We start from the raw sequence: 24,832 nt of genomic DNA, 5'->3' as shown, positions 1-24,832 counted from the left end.
CTACACTGCATGCAGATGTTGAGTGTATGCATTCTCTTGACTATGACATGCATGCAAACATGAGAAAGGTAGACCACTTACGTTGTGCATGCGCACTTGCTATGTAAGATTCCTCCAATGCATGAGCGATGGGGTCATGTAGTTCGAGTGGAGGAAGTGAAATATAGGTGTTTGGTTGATATTCAATGCAAAGAAGAGAGTGATGAGGAGCCTTGAGTGTTTCAACAATTTCTTGGCTGGAAGTGAAACCAAACTCAAGAAAGTGAAGGCCTGACATAACCATTAGCTCTGGCTGAAGCGCCTAGATAGTCTACGGGGTTTTGGCTTCGTTGACCAATAGATCATTGTAGACCAATGTCTTAGACATATTAAAAATGATTGAATCAACATCATGATCAGATGAAAAGGTAGAGAGATCATGACAACCAATATCAGAAAGTTCAAGATGTTTGTCGGTGTCGTCATGATTTGATGAATCAGGTAGAGGGGTAGATCGGAAGTAAAGATGTTCACCCTCTGTGTTTTCAGAAATGACAGATGATAGATTTGATGGATTTCTGGAGGAAGACATGTCCTCTCTGCACTATAATGATAGACTAACATCCAACATGTCCTGTGAACAATTAGAAGTAGAAACATCCATAAATGAGTTTTCATAGGGGAAATCAGTATTGGCAGAATCAAAAGGGATGTCAGGATAAAGTGGATGAGGCGCAGATAGAAGGGTGTCATCCTTCACCACGAGTTATTCTTTAGATTCCCGCACACACTCATCATGAATGATGCTGCAGGTTGGTTGCATAACTCCAACTCCGTCGACAACTTTATCCTCGTTCATAGGAGGTGAGGAGTTTGGAATGGAAGAACACAAGATAGTACAATCCAGAGGATCAACAGAACACAGGGACAGAGGTTGAGGGAATGAATCCACATGACAACCAACATGCTTGCAAGCCAAATCTGTGCAGATCTCAAGATAAGTTGGGGTGGGAGGATGTGACAGTTCAACAGATGTGTGTGCATGATCTCCCACATCACTCCACGGTGGTGGAGCTATTTGATGAGGTGAAGGCAGACAAAGACTTGTTACAGTAGTTGTGCCTGCCTATGACTGTGCAACTCCATCACTGAAGTGTACTGAGCAGGGTTCAAATATGAGAAGAATATAGTCAAATATCCCATAAAGAAATACCCAATCAATTTCATCTTTGGGAAATCAGTATGCAAGATTACAAAAGTGTGTGTAAAACTGATCAACAGATTCATCGGGTGCTTTTCATAATTTCAGAATTTCTTGATTGAGTGCTTATGGTTAAAGTGAATGAAAGCATGGTTTATCTCTGCGACTAGATGAGCAATAGAATGAATAGATTTTTTAGGAAGCATGGCACACCAGTGCATTGGGTTCCCTCAAAGCATGTAGATGAACAACTCACAACTCATGTATTCTTCAAATATTCCATGTCTTTCACATGAGCCAACAACTTTGACTGCGTGCCTAACCAAGGCTACATGGCCTCCACCAGCATATGTTTTATGTGACAAGTTATTCGAGAGCTCTTCCATGATAATGAAATCATTTCCATATGACATACACTTCGGAAGAGAAACTTTGTAGTTAGTCATGATAGATATGAAGAGATTCAAAACATATGTGAGTACTCAGCTTGTCATATGGCCCTCCTTCTAGTGTTAAAATATTGAAGCTGATAGACTCGCCAACATGTAAGGGGATCTCCCCGGTAACAAGTCCCAATTAGACCTTAGACCATTTGGTGTAGGAGTCCTAGCAGTGGGTCATACGGTAATGCCTTGACCACGATTTTGCACAGAGGGAAGTAAGATAAATCTGTTGGTAGAAAGGGTGTGACATATGTAGTGAGACAAGGAAGGTGCATGAGAGGTTCTAACACACAGGGTTTGAGATGAGTACGCCCCTTGGAAACCTATGATAGCACGGAGTTAAGAACGGAACACACGAGCAAGGATGCATCACAACATGGAAGGAAAATTAGCTAGCAATCCAAAGTGATGGTTAAACCAACAACACATTTTAGAAAGATTCATACATACATACATAGAAAATAACTATACATGCATGCGTAAGCAAACAAATACATATATCGTTTAGAGTAAATATATAGATGAAATACAATACAACATATGCATAAAATGTGCTGGCTCTTGTTATATTAAAAAGTGTAAATTCTAGTCATTCAATACATCCATGTCCAACCACTAGTTCCAACAGTGAAACGTTACAACCACAACCGCCTGCTCCTCCAAAGAGATGTACTAGCTCTACGCAGTGGAGAAGCCAAGGCTCGTTACAATATTGTCCAAGCTCTCTCTAGGATAGTCCTATTGGAAGCTTGGTTGACCAAAAGCCTTTACAATGAGTTATGAGGTTCTATTTATACAAAAGGGTGGGGTGACCTTTGACATTCCCCTCCGTGACAGTTCATCTACCCCCATGACTCTTCATCTAGTATATGACTGTTACATCCAACTATCGACACTTGAACTTCCACTTGACAAGATGTTATATTACAATGCACATGGGCCAATGTGTGACAAAATGGCTTAAGAAAGCTATGCAAGCCATCACTAACACTCGTTCTATTGTGATGAGACCAACTCTTTGACATGCTTGTGATGGTGAAGGTGGTGATCTGATGTCAAGCTTGGTCATATGTGATGGCGTGCATGTGCTCCATGGTGACATCTTATTGAAGTGAACTATTGCGTCCATTGCATCTAGGTGCATTGGTGTGGCTTCTCCATCCAACTCATATGCTAGAATGTGCATGGTCTTCTTGGGTGTAGCCGAACCGACAACACATTGATGCATAGTTTCCATGGTGATCTTCCAATGTGTGCTGGTGGTCATGCACATCAATTCTCAACTGCATATTCAACTCCAGTCGGACTTGCTTCTTGTCTTTTCCTCGGTGAGTGTGTATAATGGGTGGGATCGCATGCGTGCACACAATGACATGCATGCTACTGAATTCCCTTACATGTGATCAACAACACTGCTCACCATGTGTGCTCCGTGCCAGTTGCTGGGATGGATCTATTACTTGTACGAGCACAGTTTCATCCATGAGTGCATGTTGCACCCGCTGCTGTACCTATTCCATCTACAACTCATTCTCTCATCTATGCAGCTCTTGTTCTTCCTTGAGTTGATTCTTCCGCACATGCAACTCCTCTATTTTGTTCTTTTTCTTCACGCAATCTCCATGTCGCGCCATCACCTCATAGCCTGAGTCTCCAAAGTTGATTTCATCACAAGTGGATCTGCTTGGTTTTGCAACACTCCGTCTCTATGTTGTTAAAAACCTTCCTCTTGTGTTCGTGGCATCTGGTATACTGCCTTCAACTATTGTTGATGGTGTTGCTTAGTGTGATGTTACTACCGTCATATCTTGATTTCCTTGTCTACGAAAAACTTGATGTCTTCATGGGTAGGAAAGTTCATAGACACTTGATCGACTGCATCCCCAAGTGTGCTTTGAACGATGTCTTCGACTCTGCTCTCCCGGAAACCATTGTACTTGTGATTCTGAGAGGCAAATGAACACCTATGATACCTGGAGACATGACAACACTTATGGCAAGCAATCTGTCACTAGAAAACCAAAATGAACTTGAGCACTGACTTACAACATACCTATGTGACAAATCATGAAGGTTGCACAGTTTCTGTCGGGAGGTTGGGAGACTAACTACCAAAACTGCGCAAGGCATAGTCCAAGTTGTCAGGAGGTTGACTGAGTGCTGGAAATATGTAATGCACAGTCCAACTTGGCCTACTGAGGACTGAAACTACACAATGTGCAATTTCAGCTAGCAGTGACATGTAACTAGCAAACTGCAGTGCACAGTTTTTGGGGCCAAGAGGACACTGCCTCAAATAATCATGCAATGCAAGCCTATAGGTCAATGCCTGGTTGGATTTCCACAATTTCTAGAGGGAAGGCAGAGCCTTCGCTTCCAGAAATGCACAGTGCTAGCCGGGCAAGGCACGGTCCAGGCCAAGGCAGCCCAATCCGACTGACGGTTGACTCAAAACATGAGAAGTGTGAACGCATTATGAGATGAGTGCAAACAAGAGTGAATGATCATTCGTGCAAACAATAAGTGTAGGAATTAGGAAATGGGAAAGGCATGCATGTGTGTGAAGCATGTCTCCGCAATGACGACAATCTGTGCAAAAATAGTTTCATGCCTGTGATAGTAGTGAGATGTTAACAAAACCTAAAACGGTGCTAGTACAAGATAGTATGTATCAAAATGAAAGTAGCACTCACTAAATTCAAGAAAATAACATTCATCCGAAGCGAAACACAAAAATTGCTAGAAACACAGCACGAGACATGAAAAGCGGGCTTACCCAAAAACAACTGAGCTGAATGTGCCGATGACTCCTAGATGCAATGTGGGATGTCGAGCTACAACATCGATGTGAGGAATGATGTTTGCAGCGTCCAATTAGTGAGTTTCAATAAAATCAAGGTTGGAACATGCATGCCACCAATCTAGGGAAAGTGACACTTGGTGGGACGTTTCTGAGGTGATCCTTGCATGTAACCTCCAATTGCTAAAAATAGATCCCTGAATCAAGGGATTCCTTTGCATGTTGCCTTGGGAGGAGCAGTCCATGCATGCAAATAAATTTTGCTCGACCTCAGAGGGAACCGATAAACTCAACTGCACATGCAACAATCTACTCAGCTAGGACGAAAAAATGCACATTTCTAGGAGGGAGTTGGGCTGGCTGCCCAGAGGGATTGTGCAATTTCTGGGTAGAGAAACTGACTGCTACCTAGAATTTCGCAATTTCTGGGTTGAGAAGCCCTTCTAGGAGGAGTTAAGTAATTTTCTCAGTGAACAGTGATAGTCATAATTGCACAATTTTGGAGCCCAACAGGCTGCCAGACAGAATTGCACAATTTCTGGAAGGAAGGCTAGTTTACCTCCATAATTGTGCAATTTATTGAGGGAGCTGCTCATCTTGTAGCTGGACCAAGTCTGGTGAAACAACTTGTGAGGGGAACGAAGCAAGCTTTGATGGACAGGCTATCATTTTGCAAGAAAATCACTGAATCTTGTCTACTTAATAAGACAAGACATGCTGCTATGAAAGGTTGGTAGTGAGGCTCCAAAACGAAGCTAAGGAAAAAATTTGGAGGCTGGTTGTATCCGCTACAACAAGGTTGTAATAGGATTTGGGTCCTAATTGTCTCAACTTTATTTTGTTGGAAAACCAAACATTCCACCACAAGATTTTGAATATAAGATTTAAGGCCACCCGAAAAGAATTCCTTCTTAACCCCGTGGTAAGTTTTTAAAAATATTGAATCCCCTCCTAAGGGAGATGTGTGAAATTCCCTAAAATATTTTGTTTGATTTGTGAATTCTTACAGAGGTATAAGCGATATTTGTACCATAAAGAATCATTTTTCCAGCTAAATGTATTAGATGCAATGGGATCTTGCTCCAACTTTTGAATGAGTGCGCATACTTCTTCGCCATTCTTCCATTCATCTGTTGTTTCATTTATCCATTCTCGTTGGATAAAAGAAATAGAACAAAGCAATGCTTCTACATCCTCATCCTTTCTTGAGAGTACATCTACAACAACATTTTGCTTCCCTTTTTTGTAGATGATTTCAAATTCATAACCCAACATCTTTGTGACCCATTTTTGCTACTCTTCTAAAGATAATATTAGTTCTAGAAAGTATTTAAGACTATCATGATCTGTTTTTACCTTGAAGTGTCTTCCCATTAGGTAAGGTCTTGATTTGTTAAGTGAATGTAGTATTGCCAACATTTCCTTCTCATAAATAGCTTTGTGTAAATATTTTCATTTGATTGGATGACTTTCGAAAGAATTGGGTCTTTCTTCTTGCATTAAAACAACACCAATTCCATTTCTTGAGGCATCACATTCCACAATAAATATTTTTGTGAAGTCTGGCGTAGCTAAGACCAGTGCTTGGAACATCACCTCTTTAAGATGTTCAAAGGCCTTCGTTGCTTCTGGAGTCTAAGAAAATGCATCTTTCTTCAGTAATGGTGTTAGAGGTGTTGCTATTCTCCCATAATTTGTAACAAACTTGAAATAATACCCTGTCAACTCGAGAAATCCTCGCAGATGCTTTATGGATGTGGGGATTTTACATTCCGTAATGGCTTTAATTTTGCTAAGGTCTACCTTAACACCTTCACGAGATACAATATGACCCAAATATTCCGCCTCTTGTACTCCAAAGAAACATTTGGAAGTTTTTTCATATAACTGTTTCTCCTCCAATAGTTTGAGCACTCTATCAACAAGTTGAACATGATCCTTCCAAGATTTGATGTAGATTAGTATATCATCAAAAAATACTAACACAAATTTTCGAAGGAAGGGTTTGAAAATGGATTTCATCAAACCTTGAAATTTAGAAGGTGCATTGGTAAGGCCAAAAGGCATGACCAAAAATTCATAATTACCCTCATGAGTTCTAAATGTTGTTTTCAGAATGTCTCCAGTCTTCAATCTGATTTCATGATATCCTGAACGAAGTTCTAACTTGGTGAAGTAAATTGCTACATGAAATTCATCCAATAATTCATTAATGACAGGAATGGGGAATTTATCTTTAATAGTGATCTCGTTGAGCTCCTTGTAATCTTGACATGTGCACCATGATCCATCCTTCTTATGCACGAATACTACTAGAGCAGAGATAACTTTGACTAGGTTGAATTATACCAGCCTCTAGCCTTTCTACAACCATACGTTCAATTTCACTCTTTTGGGCATAGGGATATCTATAAGGCCTGATGTTTGGAGGAACACTTCCTGGAATCAAATGAATAGCATGATGATGATCACGAATAGGTTGGAGGCCTTTTGGAGTCTCAAATACCCTAGAATGATTTTCCAAGACTTTTTATAGATATGGAGAAATACATGATTCCAATGTGGGATCCTCTAGCGAACATAATTGTGAAATTACGCCTCATTTTTATTTCTTTAGGAGACTTGTCATGTTGTTAGAGCTAATTATCTTTCCTGTTTTCCCTGTGATAACCCTTAATTCAACTTCATTTCCTTCTGAAACAAATTTCAAGAAAATTTCTTGAAAATTAAAAGTTATCATACCCAAAGATTGTAGCCATTAGACTCCTAGTACAACGTCAACACCACCCATTGGAATGGAAAGCATTGGACTATTCAACACACATTCTCTTATGGATAGCTCGATATTATGGCACTTTCCAGAGAAATTTATGGTTCCTCCATTTGCAACCATCTCTTGACACTCTGGTGTTGGATATAGGAAGCAATTCAATTCCTTGGCTATCTTACAATGATAAAATTATGGGTACTGCCTGAATCAATCAACACTATTACCTTTTCCTTCTTAATATGTCCTTCTCTTGATAGTTTGAGGAGCGGTAATTATAGCCAATGCATTACAAGATATGGTTAGATTCATTTCGTCTTTCTCTAGGGTTTCTTCCTGGTGTGTATCCTCTTATTTTTATGTTTCTTGTTCCTTTTCTTCTTCCTCTTCACACTCTATGTAAAAAAATTTCTTCTCAGCACACTTATGACCTTTAGTGTATTTGTTATCACAACTGTAACAAAGCCCAATTGATATTTTTTATTCCAATTGTTGTGGTGTCAACCTTGTAGGTTGTGGAAGGCTAGGGGAAACAACACTTCCATCATTATAGTTGGGAGTGGTATGCTTCATTGTTGCCATAATTTTTCTTTCAATTTTTCTTGACAACCTTTATGCCTTCTCCAATGAATCAGGTTCCCAAAGGTGAACCTCATGTTGGGTGTTATCCTTTAAATTCCCTATGAACACATCAATCCTATGCTCCTTTGTAATATTTTTTACCCTTATATTCAATTTTTGGAAGTCCTCAATGTGCTCCACCATTGAACCCTTTTGATTGAGATTTATCAATTGGCTAGAAAAGGTGTTGGTTTTTGTATCCTAATAATGTGCTATCATTTCTTCCATAAAAAATTCCCAAATGACAATTTTTTTACGAGAGAAAATCCATCGATACCATACAAACTGATTGGGTTCCAAATATAAAGTCGCAATGTGTACCTTTTGTGTGCTTTGCACATTATGGAGATCGAAATATTGCTCCATCTGTAGTATCCATGTTACGGGATCCTTGCCATCAAACTTCCTCATATCGATCTTTGAAACATCGTGGGTCTTCAATCCAACATTAGAGTCTATGAAATCATGACCAACATTTCTTTTGTTCTCATCACGAGTTTCCTTTACTACCCTTTCGCCATTAGTAAGCATTTCTTGTAGCAACTTTGTCAAATATATCTTGAAATATTCCATGTTTCCTTTAATTTTTGCTTCTATACCATCCATCTTAGCTTCCATGCCATCCATCTTAGCTTCCATTCCATTCTTTAAGCCATCCATCTTAGCTTCATTTACTTTTTTTGAGAGCGAAATTTGTTGCACCTAGTCTCATAATTTTGATATATCATGTTGCATTTCTTCCTCTTCTTCATGTGTCATAGTAGATATTTTAGGTTGCTTACTAGGTGTTTCCTTTTTATTTCTTTGGGTCATCAATGAATAATAATTATGCTTCACAATGCCCTTTCAATCACTTCAAACCACTTTCTCAAACAAGGCTTACAAAAAAAAAAAAAACTAAAAACTACACACCTTTTTTTTTCCACTTTGTATGAGATCGTTATTGAAATTCCTGTAACTCTATAATTTCGGACCTCCTAGTTATGAAATTGTTTCCTGTGATATCCCTCTGAGTCTTCTTTCCAACCCCACACATCTGATTGCAATTGGATTCCCAAAGAAAGAGTTATGCTGAATCTCCTGCGATGACCTAATTATAGATTGGTTCAGTAGAGCGAACTTGTATGACATTCCACGTATCAAACAATACCCAACAAACTAACTTCCATCTAAATTCTTTCACTTTTTATGAAATTTGAATCAGATGCTCAGAGATAAAGTTATGATGATTTTCCCAATATGACCTATTTGAGATCTATTTCAGGAGCCTACCAAAACCCTAACTTCCTGAGTTTAGATCTTTGAACATTAAGCGAGACAATATCTTAAATTTGGTCATGTGGTTCATCACACTTTCTTCTCAAATGGGTTTTAATTTTCACTTCTGAAGCTTCGTAGAAAACAAGTTATAGCGAAATGTCCATGATGACCTATTTGAAGCAGCGAAACCCTAGAATACAAAGCTCTAATACCAATTGTTATGCAACCAAATCAAAAAATAAAAGAAAGAGACAGATCAACGACTTAAAACATAGCCTCTTTGAGGGGGCAACCTCATTTACATTACACAAATGAACAGTTCTTAGATGATACAAATGACAAGACCTCCTTTCTATATATAGGTGTCTAAGGGGTCACAATATAATCAGAGCTGACATAACAATAATAATTTAAGGGCACAACAACAACAATAGTGGGCTTATATTGGGCACACTAATAACAATATGGGAACAAAATGGGCACAAAAATAACAATAAGGGGTACAATCACAATAATAATAAGGGAATACACTAGTATTATAGGGACCTAACATTATGGATACTTGAAAGGCATGGTTAAGTATGGATTGAAGTATGTGGGAGATGGTGAGTTAGTGTTGAATGATTTTGTTGATAGGAAAGAATGATAACACTAATCACATTGGAAATGATTATCGGATTCAACATGACTTGAATTTGTACAAAACTGATTAGTATGAGAACTCATTTTCTGGTCAAAGAAAATTCAACAAAAATGTAGTATTTTTGGTTGCACTACACTATATAGGAAATTGATCCTAGCTGCATGAATCTCTTTCATACTAAAATTAAAATAACAATTTATGTACCTTGTACTTGACAGTAATTGTTTATGTAAAATCTATGTATTACTATTACTTTTAGACTCAGGTTTAGGTAGTTACTAGTACATAATTAATCAAATATCATTTTAGTCATTTTCCGACTATATATATTATAATGACACAGTTGAATTCTTTAGTAATTTTATAAATTTTTAAGTGAGGAATTGTCACTTGTTATATAGTCATTGGAACTTACAAGTGGTGGAATTTGTAGGATGGCTATGCAAGCTGAAATTTATAGTGTAGTTATGTATAGAGTGGGAGCCAAATGGTAATAATATCCCACTGGAATCTAAATTAAAGTTGTTGAATCTTGCTCAATTCACATTTAGATTGAAAGAATGGAACATTATAAGGCATGGAAATGGAAATTGAGTAACCTCTGGAAGTAATTTTGAAGATACAACAATGACAAAATTGCTAGACAGAGTTTCACAAATAAGATTAGATGCATTTAATTTATCCTCTAATGACCAAAAAAGTAGGTCAATGAAACTCAAAAGTGTAGGTCATAGTGCAGAAGCAACTAAAAAGTTATAAATAGAAAATAAAATAAACTAAATGACTGAAAGGGAGAAATACAAAAGGCATGAGCATATACAAGAAGAGGGGATCTCAACATATGTCTCACTACAAGCTCTTAATCCCCTAGATAGTTTTAATAAAAAGTGATTGTCAAGGCTTACCTCACTTGACCTCTCATAACAATTATAACAACAATAGAGTCAATTATCATTAATAATGACACAGTATCAGTAACCTTGATCTGAAAGACTAGAATTTGTTTTTCCAATTCCAGCCATAGGATGTCCTTTTAACAACACCAGGTAATGAAAGTAAAGAACAATGAGTAGCAATAGGGTGATGATCAAGAGAAGATCTTAGATTTCCAATACACAAATCTCAACAACAACTTATTTTTTCTCTTCTTTCTTAATTTATTATATTAGTGAAGATTGCCTTCACATGTTTGTAGTGTTTTAAATACTAGCTAAACCAGAACCAACATGTTCAACCAGTTCAACCCTAAAAGTCACTGGACTAGATGTGGATTCAATATGAAATGAGTTGATAAAATTGGCAAGGATCCAGAAAACCAAAAAATTGTAAAAATCGAGACAATATCAACAAAAATCGGCAAGGCCAAAAAATCACGATTTAATGATTTCTACGTAATAAAATCAAGATGTTTGCAACATTGGTTGAGACAACTAGTTACCAGACTAAGCCAATCCATACCCACGAGTGTAGATAAAAAGGGAAATTACAAAAAGGAAAAAAATACCTCCAAACCCTAAGTGAAAATTATATAATGATACCCCCTATTTTCCTCACACCTTTCTCTTTGATCAATTGTGAATGACTGGCATCTACAAATCTACAGTGAAGAGATTTTATTTAAAAAGAGATTAATCATGAAAATCATTGGTATGTAGTTATTGATTATAGGTTTTAGCCAGTAGTGAGATTTCTTTTGGACTCCAAACATGATTTAGAGCCTCGATGTTTATGTATTTTGTTTCAAATATGTATTACACTCAATGCCATTTTGTTACATTTACCCTTACATGCTATATAGAATATAGTAACAAAAATGTGAAACCTTTACGCATTTGGTGTCTAATAGTTTTGATTTACATTGTTGTACATGAATATATAATTTATATGACAATTTTCATCCTTTATGTATTTTTAGTAAATCAGTTTGTTAGATGGTTCTAGTCCATTTTCAACCTTAACCAGTTTAAATATCAATTCCAACTTCTAAAACATTATTTATTTGTCTTGATCAATACATTTGCAGTGTAGTTCCTTGAAGCCAATCAAATATTTCATAACACATATCTTCTTAAATCTCATGGATATTCTAAGAATTATGTATTTTAGTTAGTGTTAAACTAGAATAAATTCATAGATTCATATATAGACAGGCATCATGAATGAACAATCTTCAAAATGAATCAACATTCTCGTTACCTAGACTCTAGGGTGTTGTTTTTAAAAAAAATGTGAAGGCATTCAAAGCTTTGTTGTTTTCTTAATGATATTTTTTGTCTTTAAATTTGGATATTGGTTTATTTATCATATTGTTGAAATATTCAAGAACATTCATGTGAATATATCCACACAAGAGAATGTTGGAAACCACACTACAAACCTTATGCCATAGAAAGATAGTTGAATTCATGCCATTAGGCTCCTACTTCCCTTTCCATAATCCATTGGAAACACAGGAATAAAGCTCAATCAGGACCTACATATAAATGGTGTTTGATCAGAGGGATTCCACCTAATACCATGCATCAGAAAATGGTGAAATATCAAGGATGCTATTGAACCAATATTTTCATATAAATGATGTTTGATCAAATAGATTCCATAAACTAGCATGCATTAGAAAATGGTGAAAGCCCAAGGTTGTTGTAAGAGTTACACCCCATATTCAAGGTTTGCATGTCTAGAACAAGAATATCACTAATTACTCAGGTTGAGCGATCCAATATGGTTTTTTGATAAAGCTAAAGTGGCTAGGCAGATTGAAGGCCTTTTCAACTAAGGTTTAATGTTATTACACTAAACCCATGATACCACATGCTTGAATCATAAATATCCAACAAAGAAGATATGTGGAAGGGTAGTCAATACTATCATAAGTAGCACATTTCACCTTGGAAAACTCCCTAGAATCATAGTCACCTAGTTTGTGTTTGTTTGAACATCAAATTCAAAAAATATAACCCCATACAAAATTTCAATAAAATTCACAATTAAATTCAAATATATCTATATAAAAAACTTACATATAATTTTTTCAATATACCATATATCAAAAAATAAATATATTAGATTTAACATTTATAAACGTGGTACATATAACTTAATAACTAAAAAAAAAATATTGATATGCTTTATTTATTACAGATTCAAAGATATGTTTAGGCCAAAGAATATATGGATATAAATTCACTAAAGATAAGCATTCAAGAAACTTGTGTTGAAAGAATTGGAACTAAATGAAAAAAGGTGAGTCTCATTATATAGCACAAGGTTTCAATAAGTGGCACAAATACGGCACAATTCATAATCTTGGAAAATTGGAGGAGCATGTTAATGGACAAAATGTTACTGCCGACAACAAGCATATAGAAAAGGACTTGACTCACATTATCCCAATGTAGAGTTTTCAAGAAACAAGAAGAAAAACCCCTCTTTGACCACAGGTCTATAATAACATGCCAAACAAATGATAGCATGTCACATGGATTCAGCCTCAAATAATAACCCCTTATTGAATTATATCAAGGGAAATATACAACAATTCAATTATGAATACTACTTGTTGAAATCCCTCCATGGTTCAAAGCTTGCTCCAAAAGCTAGGGATGAGAGACAAATGGAAGACCACGAGTATGGAGAAGACCCCCACCATCCCATTTTCTTGAAGTGAATAAATAACATGAAGATTCTTAGGCCCCCCTCTCTATGAGGATTTAGCTTATATATTTTATTTCTAATGTTCTAATAACAGAGGATTTAGTGGCAAGGAGATAAGTTATATCCAACATTGGCATGTCTTTCTTCTATTATATTTAGTGGTGAATTACCCAACTATACTTAGTATTTTTTATATTATATTACGAGACAATGGACAAGGGCCCAACACTAGTTCCTTAAAACTTTGTCTGACTTGGCTCGATGGGCCAGTTCGGGTACCAAATAATCCATACTCATCCAAGTAGAAGCATGATGACCCCATACATAATCCAAGAAATAATTTAGTATTTAATTAAAAAACTCAAAAACCAAAGCATTAAACTGAGAAAATTTCTATAAAGATATCTCCCATCCCTCTATTTGTCTCACACCTTTCTCATAGAGCATTTGTGATTATTTGGAGTTTTGAAGAAGAGCTAAAACCTTGAAGAACAATGTGATGCTTGAGCTCAGTGTTGGTTTGGAACTTGTTTGAAGTTGTTTGCAATAGATTTAGGTACTGTAATCAGGAGGCTATAGTGCATATTGAATCTTGGAGGAGTTGTGGACCAAATTCTTGTGCCCACTGCCCATTATTCTCATTTCCAGTCATGTTTTCCCTCTCTTTAAATTGAAAATGTAGATACTCTGAAATATGTCCCTCTTTTTATTTTTTTTTCTCTTCAAAATTAAAATATGTGCCTCTTTAAATTACATTTGGGATATCAATTTAGGTAGTTAGCATTGCATAACAATTAGCAAGTGTGTTTTCATTGATGTCAATCATATTAGCATGGATGTATGTTCTAGGAAAGACAACATTGATGTCCACTAGGCTAGTATTGATGGTAGCAGATGTTAGAAATGATGTGCTTAATGGGTCAAGATTAAGGGGAGTCCCATGGTTGGTTCAATGATCTATAGAGAATCATCACAATAATATGCTTATCAGAGAAGCCATAAAATGATGGTTATTATGGTTGGGAGTCTTAGAATTTGGAGGAGAGTATTCCTCAAGAGATCGATTCATATACTCTTGGAGTTAGAATATTTGGCTAGTGCTTGGAAATATATTTCCAATGGTATGTGGAATTCCATGAATGGATGTCAGGATAAAAGTAAATTGACAACCAAAGTAATGACCTTGAAGTCCTTAGGAGGAGGTTGAATTTCGAGACCTCAGAACCCATGCAGATATTGGAGTGGGTTGAATCTTGGAAGGCCAAATTTCAAAGGTCAGAGCCTCAGGATATTGGAGCAGGAAGAATATTAGGGAACATGAAGATCACCAAAACATTGAATATTGGAAGGTTGACATATCAGAACCTGAGAGGTTCGGTACATTGGAGTTTTGGGATTTCATAAATCCTTGCAAATTCAATTCTTTCAAAAAGTGTGGAGGGTTGTGGGGACTAAGAAATACAAAGGAAATTGATTGCAAACAAAGGACCGAGGGACCCTTTCTCTCTCGTCAGAAAGGACACATGGCAATAGTTGATTGGTCTTCTCAAGAGCTGACAGTGGTATATTATGTCAACATGACATGGCAGTATGAAGGACACATGGAAATTAGCTTCAACGGTATTGGGTGGCCTACAGGGGAAAATATGGGTGACACATGTCACCACTATAGAGACACCATGTAATGATATTGACGAGAGCATGACATCATTTTGGAGGTTAGGATTTTGTAACTTCTTCGTAATTTTATTTTGGGGAAAGTCTCAATAGAGCGAGCTCCGATGTTGATTGGAACTTGGTTGTGGAGACCTAAAGAACCAAGGGAATAGAGAATGCTTAGCTCCTAAGTGCTATGGAGCATTTTGGACCCTGGAGATTTCGTAGCTCCATTCTAATTGAATTTTGATGAAAGTTCCAATGCCTACTAGCTCTTATGTTGGTGGCACTCAAATGTGGAAGCCCAAAGAACCAAGGCTAGAGAGAAAATACACAAGGTGATAAGACCCTTGCGGGATCCTAAAGACCTTAGCATGTAATTTTGATGATGTCGGTCACAACTCCCAGTCCCATGGAGGAAATGTGATAAGGGGCTAAAGGCCATTTGGAAGCTCACGATTTCGAAAGGTCACTTTAATAAAAGCTATGAAATGATTGGGCTATGAAACTGAAATACAGAGGAGCATGAAGCCACTAGTCACAACATCTGGTCCCATGGAGGGAAAATAGGAAGGGTCTACGAAAAAGGGGCTAATGGCCATGATCGAGATCTTGTAATATCGTAACTTCTTCTTAATAAAGTTATGAAATAATTGGGCTCTAATATTGCATCACATAAGAAATAAAGGATGAATGAGTCATAAATGAAGTAAATTTTCTTAGTAAGGTTGGTGTTGCAGGAGTAATGGAAACAAAAAATATCGGTGAGTAAAGGTAGCGAGGATCATAATTGGATGACTGATTTAATGTAGCTTGTCATGAGCTAAGTAGTAAGCCACCTTTGATCTCCCCATGCATGCCTTATTAAATTAAATGAAGAATAGAGAATCCATGCCAAAGTACCTGTCAAGATTTATTTCTCATCATGGAGACTCTCAGGAGCCCATTCCCATTGTTTAATGTGGCTAAAGAGACCAGGAAGATTGATGCAACAAAAACATGGACAACAACACAGAGGTACACTTGATTAATGTGAATGGCATAATTTAAGCAATGGGACACAATAATGAGATGGAGAAACCAAACAGGATTATACTCGGTCACTGTGAATGGAAGAGTGATGGTTGACAAAGACAACACAAGAGTGAAACAAAACCTAGGATTGAAGTTGATAAATTGGGGGGAATGCATCAAAATTTCTAGTGAGTTGTGTGGAGAGATTTGTGGGTGTGAGTACATTGTTGAGGAAAGGTTGATTGAGCTTGTTCTACTATGTGAGAGTCCAAAAAGAGTCTGTGAATAGAAGAGGCTGAGAAGAGCCTATGGAACAGAAGGGGGTGAGTGTTGAATGTGTGTTGTTGAGAGCAGAGAGTCAGGATCACTATGATGTTGTGGTGTGGGAATATTGTTGAGAGAGTTGTGTGTTAGTGGGCTATGAGTTAACTACGAGCTATTGCTAATAATGCAGAGGATAGAATGTTGCATGGGCCAAGGGAAGAGAAGAGAATAGAGATGATATTAGGAAGAGTGGCTGCGAATTACAATGAGCATTAGGCTATCTTTTGAGTGTGGGTTGGAGCCTATATATAAGAAGTTTATTCTTCCATCTCTAGTGGGTGTCTGAAGAAAGCTTGGGGGTTGGTGCCTCCTGCAAGTTGGTGCTTGCAACAAATTCTTGAAGTTGATGCTTCACATTGTGCTTCTAGTAAGCTAATTAGGCATCTGCAAAAGGAGGGAGTTGGTGCTTCCTACTAGTGGGTGGTAGCAAGCAATCAAAGGGAGTTGGTTCTTCCTATGATTGGTGGCTCACAAATAGATTAGTGTAATAGAGTAAATGCTCTTATTTTACTTCAATAACAAAAACAAGCTTAGGTGGTTTTTTCCTATAAGGGTTTCCACATTAAAACTTTGTGTCATACATGTTCTTCTCAAGTTTTGTACGGTTATGTTGATTTATATGGCTACTATTATGGTTTGTTAATGGTTTCTCTCATTTAAGTGGATGCCACAATTGGATGAGTAAAGAAAAATTGGAATAAAATTTTAAATTAGTCTTAATACTTATACACCCACCCCTCTTAATATTAACATGGTTTCCAACAATTGGTATTAGAGCTAAGGTTCCTTTAGGAATAAATTAATCTCTACAAGGTAGATCAAAGGGAAACAATGGCTAATCAAGTTTGGGTAATAGTAGAAGGAGTCCCATTTTTAAATGGATTAGACTATGAGCTCTGGAAGATCAGAATGGAATCCTACTTGATGGTATTCAATGAAGACATTTGGATGTTTGTGATATATGGAGAGATGAATGAGTTCAATACAGAAGCCAAGGGAATCATCAGGAAAGGGCTATCTAAACTAGATGTTGAGGAAGTAAGGCACTATGCGATAACTAAGGAAATGCTAGACAAATTATGATTTCTACATGGAAAGCATTGCAATGTGGCTCAAGAGAAGGACGATTAACCTTGTTGCTTAATTAGTGAACCAAAAAATTGAGTTGTTGGTGACAAGAAGAAAAGGAAGAAAAAGGAGAAGGGATCTAAAAGGAAAGATGCTCAAAATATTGAAGATAGTTATTCCTATGAGAAATATGTCGATCTTCACTCCAGGTATGTTGAAGAAGAAGACCTGGATGAGAGGACATGTGACTCTGAAGGTAAGCTATTGCTTTGTGATAAATGTAAATAAATAGGTCATTCATTATCTAGATGTTCATGTGAATCACTTGAAGATAAAGATAGCCATGCATATAGTAGTTGTAATGAAGATAGACCCAATTTAGTAGCAATATAAAATGAGGCGTCCTATGAAGAAGAAGAGAGTATATCCCATGAATAAAATAGGGGTATCGCTGGGAGTGATGAAGATGGAATAGTCCCCATATCTATGGAGGATTCCATGGATATAGAGATGGGTTCAGATATCTATGGTGGCTCACCTAGCACCTCCTATAGTGAAGAAAAATATCTAGATGAAATAATCTATTTTAGGAAGAAGATTATATCTTCTCTAAAGGAGGTCAAGGACCTATTAGAGGAAAATATCAAGCAAGAGGAGAAATTAAAAATTTATGAGCTTGAGAATGAAGAGTTGAGAAAAAAAATATTCAACCCTAATCCTCAACGAGAAGAAGCTAGCAGCCTGAGTGGCACGTTAAGTGCCTCAACATCAGAAGCTTAGGGAGAGGATGAAAATATTGGATGAGATGCTTGCCAAGAAAAGATCCCCTCTCATCAAGTTTGGATTAGGTTTCAAAGAAGAACCAAGATCTAAGGAGGAAAAGGCTGAAGGGTCAACCACCCATGTAAAGGAAGTTGGATGTTCCAACAAAAATAGAGGAAAAGAAGTTGTTGAACTTTAGTAGTAGGAAGGAAAGCAACAACAAGAAGAGAAGAAAAGGAAATAACATAATGGAAAGCAACAACCATGAGGAGAGCAGCAGAAGAAATCCAAGAAGAAGTGAGAAGGAATGCAAGGCAGTAATGCAAATTTCCATGGGAGGAACATGAAGAAACAAAAAATTTCCTTTCCCCCTCAAGGAAAAAGCCTTCAAAGAAAAGGTAAATTCTGTCATTAAAAGCATTTTCATGGTTATTGTTTTTCTTACAATAATTTTGGACATAAATCCATGGATTGTAGATGACATGCAAGAAAACAAGATATGTTGGGTAGAAACAACCGAAGAATGAACAAAGTGGCTTGGAGAAGGCATGTTGGCAATAGTAGAGGTTGTGACAAGATTGCTGGAAGATATGGAATTTTCTTTGCCCCATTCATAAGCCATATTAAATGCTAAAATTGTAGCAATGTTGTGAACAAGAGAGCAAGCTACATACATGAGAATAAAAAGAATGCTTCTTATCATATGCATGCGAATATTGCAGCTCGAGATTTTAAGACAAGAAGAAACAATGGAGTAGAGGAATACAAGTTTGTCTTCAATGCTCAGTATCAATAGAGCAAGATGAAAAGAGGAGGAATAAATCATAAGAAAAATAGTAAGAATGGTCCTCTTACTCTTGTAGTAGACTCATTTGTAAGGAATAAAGGAAACTAGGAATATTTGGGTGAAGAAGGAGGAGTTGAAGGAGAGGATATCTCTAGAATTGCCTAGCCAAGAGAAAGCCCAAACATGGGCAAAGATGAAGCTAGAAAGAAATGATCTTGTGAGGACTCGACCAAAGAAGGTTTGGAATAAAAAGAAAGATGATTTTCTCAGGGGGAGTAGATCCTCTATTTTTCTTTAGTAAAATAAGAGCATGGCCTCAAGGCAGGCCAAATAATTCAGATGCGGGCATAAAATCTCATATGAATGAGATGCATCTGAACAATGAAGGTATGACCAGGTCCCCTTGTTGATTACAGTAATATATTTGTTTATTTAAAGTGTATCAACATTGAAAGAGAAATAGGAAACAACAACCAACATGGTTTCAAGGGGAATACACAACAATATTGTATATTGTGAGAGAAGAAAATGAGTTACAACATAAGTTTGTAATGGAAAGAGTCCCAAAGTCAAGTTAGGTCCATAGGATTAGTCCCCACGTAGATGCAAGGGAGAGGATACAGAAGATCAAAGAGAATTGTCTCAAGGGGAGATTCTTTGATAGTAGTAGTAGGCAATAATTTTCATCCTCGGGAAGAAATATTACACAGAGAATGAAAGGTTTTTATATTTGGTGAAATACCGTTATTTCATTTAAGTTGTGAATTTGAATTTGCCTAGCAGTCTTGTGTTCATGAAGTGAAACGAGTATAATATTTTGTCCCTTAGTCTTTAGTTGTTATCACTATGTAAATTGATGGTCTAGGTTAATATGGAGTATCCTTTTTTTGTAAGTGGATATTCCTTTCTTAGAAAGAGATACAAGAGGTTTCTTGGTATAACATCCAATTTGTATCAATTTCTTGGTGCAATTGGTAATATTTAAGCAGCAGTCCCTATTGTAGAAGTATGATCTCAAGGGGAGAAGTTTTTAAGATCCTCAATAGAAGTGAGCATAGAGGTTGAAGCAACAATAACAATGAGGAGTAAGCCCAATGCATCACTAAGGATTGGTAACTGCAACAACAACAATACCATGATAAATTTTAATTGGTATCAATTTATTTTAATTGGTAGAAAAGATGCATTGGAAGAGAGAGTATTCAACTAGCAAGGTGTCAAAAAATGGAGGCATTCAAATAAGAGGCAATATATGTTCAAGGGGAGAATATCACATATGTCCATTTTTATACAAAAGAAGAAACTATCAGTCCTTGAACATAAGTCTGCAGAGCATAATGCACATCAACGGCTAGACCCTCGTTCATTCACAGTCGGTGATTGCTTGGGGAAGAAGAAGCTTGTATCCCTTTTCCATTGATGTAAAAGGGGGAGAGAAGCTTCTTATATAGCACGTTGTAATGGACCAAGAATGAGGATTGTCCATAAATGTGGAGAAGTGAAGAGGTGTTTCCATTAATGCCAAAAGGGGAGATCGGTGGAAAGTTGGCATTGTCTGTCTTGATAGTGGAAATTGGTATGTTGGAATTAATGTCAACAGTCATGCTAGGAGATCAAGTTGGGCTTTTGGAATTTCCTAACATTTAGCAAGTGTGTTAGCATTGATGTCAACCAGATTAGCATGGATGTATGTGTTAGGAAAGACAACATGGATGTCCACTAGGCTAGTAGTGATGGAAACATGGATGTATGTACTAGGAAAGACAATATTGATGTCCTTTAGGCTATTAGTGATGGAAGCAGATGTTAGCATTCATGTGCTTGATGGTTCAAGCTCAGGGGGAGTCTCATGGTTTCTTCAATTCTCTACAGAGAATCATCACAATAACAGGATTATTGGAGAATCCATAAAATGATGGCTATGATTGTTGGGAGTCCTAGACTTTGGAAGATATTATTCCTCAAGAGAACAATTCATATACTCTTGGAGTTATCACAATTGGTTAGTGCTTGGAAATCCTTTTCCAACGGTATGTAGAAGTCCGTGAATGGGTCCCCGGATCAAAATTTATTGACAGCCGATGTAAGGATCTTGAAGTCCTTAGGAGGAGGCCGGATTTTGGACCGTGGTTTTTAGGATCGCAGGACCTAGGAGAATATCAAAGTGAGATTAATCTTGGAAGGAAAAATTTCAGAGGTTGGAGCCTCTGAATATCAGAGCAGACGAATATTGGAGTAGGCAGAATATGAGGGAGCAAGCATATCATTAAAACCTTGAATATCGAAAGGTCGACACATCTAAACCTTGTAGGTTCAATACATCAGAGTTTCAGGATTTTGTATCTCATTGAAAATTCAATTCTTTTGAAAAGTATCGAGGGCTGTAGGGAGTGATAAATACAAAGGATTTTCTTGTAAACCAAGGACAAAGGGACCCTTTCTCTCTCCTCTCATAGCACACATGGCAATAGATCATTAGCCCTCAGAAGTTGATAATGGAAGATAATGTCAACATGGAAGTAGGGAGCACATGTGGCAGTCAATTTCAGTAATATTGCATGGCCTGATGGGGTAAATTTGGGTGACACATGTCACCACTGAGGAGCTGCCATGTGGAGATGATGACGAGAGCATGATGTCATCTCAGATTTTGGAAAATCAAAGGTTGGTATTTTGTAACTTCTCCATAATTTCATTTTGGAGAAATTTTGGATACATGGAGCTCTGATGTTGATTGGCACTTTTTCATGGAGACCCAAAGAACCTAGGGCATAAAGAAGGCTTAACACTTAAGTGCTATGAAGTATTTCAGACCCTGAGGATTTCGTAACTCCATTATAATTGAATTTTGATAAAATTTTCAATGCTTTTTGGTGGTGCTTGGTTCAGGAAGCGCAAATAACCAAGGGCGGAAAGAAAATACGTAAGGATATAGGTCTTCGGAGGGATCTCTAAGGCCTTAATACCTAAGTGTTATGTTGATGATTATAAATCCTGATCCCATGGCGGAAATGCGATACGGGGCTAAGGAAAAGGGGCTAAAGGAAAATAGAAAGCTCATGATTTTCTAAGGTCACTTTAATGAAAGCTACGAAATGGTTGGGCATCGAAACTGCAATACTGAGGAGTATGAAGCAGCTGGTCATAGCACCCAGTCCCATGGAGGAAAAACAAGAAGGGAAGCAAAAGGGGCTAAAGGATAGGATCAGGATCTTGTAATATTGTAACTTATTCTTTATAAAGTTACCAAATGATTGGGCTTTGATATTATAATGGAGAACAAGTACATGATGAATGAGTCGGTAGAAAAGTAAACATGCTTGGTAAGGTTGGTGTCATAGGAGTAATATTGACTACAGATACCATTGATTCAAGGTACCAATGATCACAGTTGGACGGATGATTTAACGGATCCTGTCATGAGTTGAGAAGTAAGCCGCCTCTGATCTCCCCATGCACACCTTATTGAATTAAATGAAGAACAAAGAAGCCATGCCTGAAGTACCTGTCAAGCTTTATGAGCCATGAACAAGCATGGAGAGCCTCATTGGAGTGTGCAGGTGGGTTGAGGATTCATTTCTTAGCATGGAGACATTAGGAGCCCATTCCAAATGTTTAATGTGGATGAAGAGATCAAGCAAATTGATGAAACAAAAACATGGACATCAATTCAGAGCTACAATCGGGAAATTTGAATGGAAGAATTCAAAAAATGATACACAATAGTGGGATGGATAAACCAAAAAGGAGTAAGCTCGGGTAGTGTGAATGACAGAGTGATGTTTCAAAGAGACAATGCTGGAGTGAAACAAAACCTAGGATTGTACTTGAGCAATTGGGAGGAATGCAACAAAATTTCCAGTGAGTTGTGTGGAGAGCTCTATGGGTGTGAGTGCGTTGTTGAGGAAACATTGAGTGAGCCTATGTTGCTGTGTGAGAAGTCGAGAAGAGCCTGTGAATAGAAGAGGCTGAGAATAGCCTATGGAACATAAGGGGAAAAGTGTTAAATGTGTGATGTTGAAAGCTGAGGGCTAAGATTAGTATGATGTTGTGGTGTGGGCAGGTTGTTGAGAGAGTTGTGTGTTAGTGGGCTGTGAGTTAACAACTAGCTTCTACAGAGAGTGTAGAGGATAGAATGTTGTGTGGGTTAAGGTCAAAGAAGATAATAAATCTTATATCATGGATAGTGGCTTCGAGTTACAGTGAGTAGTAGGCTATCTTTTAAGTGTGATTTGTGTTGACACCTACTCATGGGGATTGGGTGAACAGTTGTAAAATATTGTAAATAATAAATAATGGAAAAGGAAGGGTCATCGGGAGATGAAACTCAAGAGTCACTCCCTGATGTATATAACTATGAGAAATCTAAATGAATAAACAAATTTCATTTGAGTTACCTCTTGGACTGACGTGATATCAGAGCCAGTGCCATTTTGGGCTTCCCTCCCTAGTTTGTAACTCCCATTCTACCTATTCTCCCTTTATTCTAAATTTTTGCAGACTTACAAATCACTACTGTGTGTTGAATCCTGTTGGCAGAGTCCTCAGAAAGCAGTGATACCACGACTACAAAAATTCAATGAGGTGAATCAATACCACTAATTTCAGAGGTCCAACTGTGGAGTGGCATGAGAAAGGCAACGGTATTCTACCTATATGTTAAATATTTGTTGAAGACTATTTTTTTATATAACTGTGTGTGATAATTGTGCCTATGTTAATCATGGCAGCACTGAATGTATCCTGGAAGGCATGATATGATCTCCAGGTAGCATAAGTTCTCACTGTGATGTTAATACTGGAATGAGGGAGGATGAAGATAACTTTTTAGTTACTTCTCTACTGCATTTGTTGATTTTTTGGCATGGTGTTTTTTTTCATATTGCAAATGATTAGCATTTTCTGTGTAGTTTAATTTCTCCAAGCAGAACTCACTTATTTATTCACAAGTTCTGCAACACTTTTATCTGACATACGATGCTCAATTCATATACTTTAAAATGCCATACATTATACCCGCCTCCTCCCATAATACGTTGTCATAATACCCACCTCCTTGTAACGCCATACGATACCTGCCTCCTCCCATAGCGTATGTGCCTCAAACACATTCTTAATGAATCCACACCCAGAAAGCTCAACCTCAGCCTCTCCATACGCTCTCCATACCTCTACACAGTTAAACATTGGTTTCTCCTGCTGCTTATAAAACTCCACATCTCTTTGTTCGCGTTCATCATCCAATCCTTCTACCAGAGGAAGCTCATCAGTAACCTGGGCTATTATTATCATTTTCACCATTAATCCCTACAAAATCCTGAATTTAGCTCCAGCTTCGTTCGGTGATTCAAATATGAGACCATGCCAGATTTAAATATATTTGAATAGGAAAGCCTCACGCATTTTGGGTTCCTCCAAATCGGCACTTTGAAAGACAAGATTCACCTCTTTTTTCATATATCAAAATCATATTTTTTAACTATTAGGAGTAAAATTTTGGAGAAGAAGTATTTTTTTTCCATAGTACAAATTTTATAATGCATTCATTGATATCTATTGTAGGAATGGTTCTCAACAGGAAGGAGAACTATCGAGAATGGTCACGGAAAATCAAACAAACTCTAATTTTTAATGATTTGTGGAAAGAAGTGTGTGTTGGTGAAGGAGACAAAGAACTAGAAAAGCCTACCTTAGACAAGGAATTTTCCATTTGGGAAAATAAGAACAGCAAGGCTTATGCCTTGATTTCAAAATTAGTAAATGAATAGGTGAGGTGCCATGTTTCATGTTTTTCAAATGCTTTCGAAGCCTTAGAAAAACTAAAGGAACTCTATGACTCACACTCTGCAGTTG

General features: G+C 37.3%; 1 pseudogene; it reads right to left on the bottom strand.

The window, feature by feature from the left end:
- The window catches only part of LOC149199952 (pre-mRNA-processing-splicing factor 8A-like), a 64,349-nt pseudogene extending 40,069 nt beyond the window's left edge, over positions 1-24,280 (bottom strand).
- Between the last annotated feature and the right edge of the window lie 552 nt (positions 24,281-24,832).

Source organism: Pinus tabuliformis, chromosome 2_1 (genome assembly GCF_031772625.1).
Source record: "Pinus tabuliformis cultivar Carrire ecotype Pingquan chromosome 2_1, CPIR1, whole genome shotgun sequence".
Taxonomy (NCBI): Eukaryota; Viridiplantae; Streptophyta; class Pinopsida; order Pinales; family Pinaceae; genus Pinus; species Pinus tabuliformis.
Note: the sequence above shows the minus strand (reverse complement) of the source record. Positions and strands in the feature narration are given on the sequence as shown.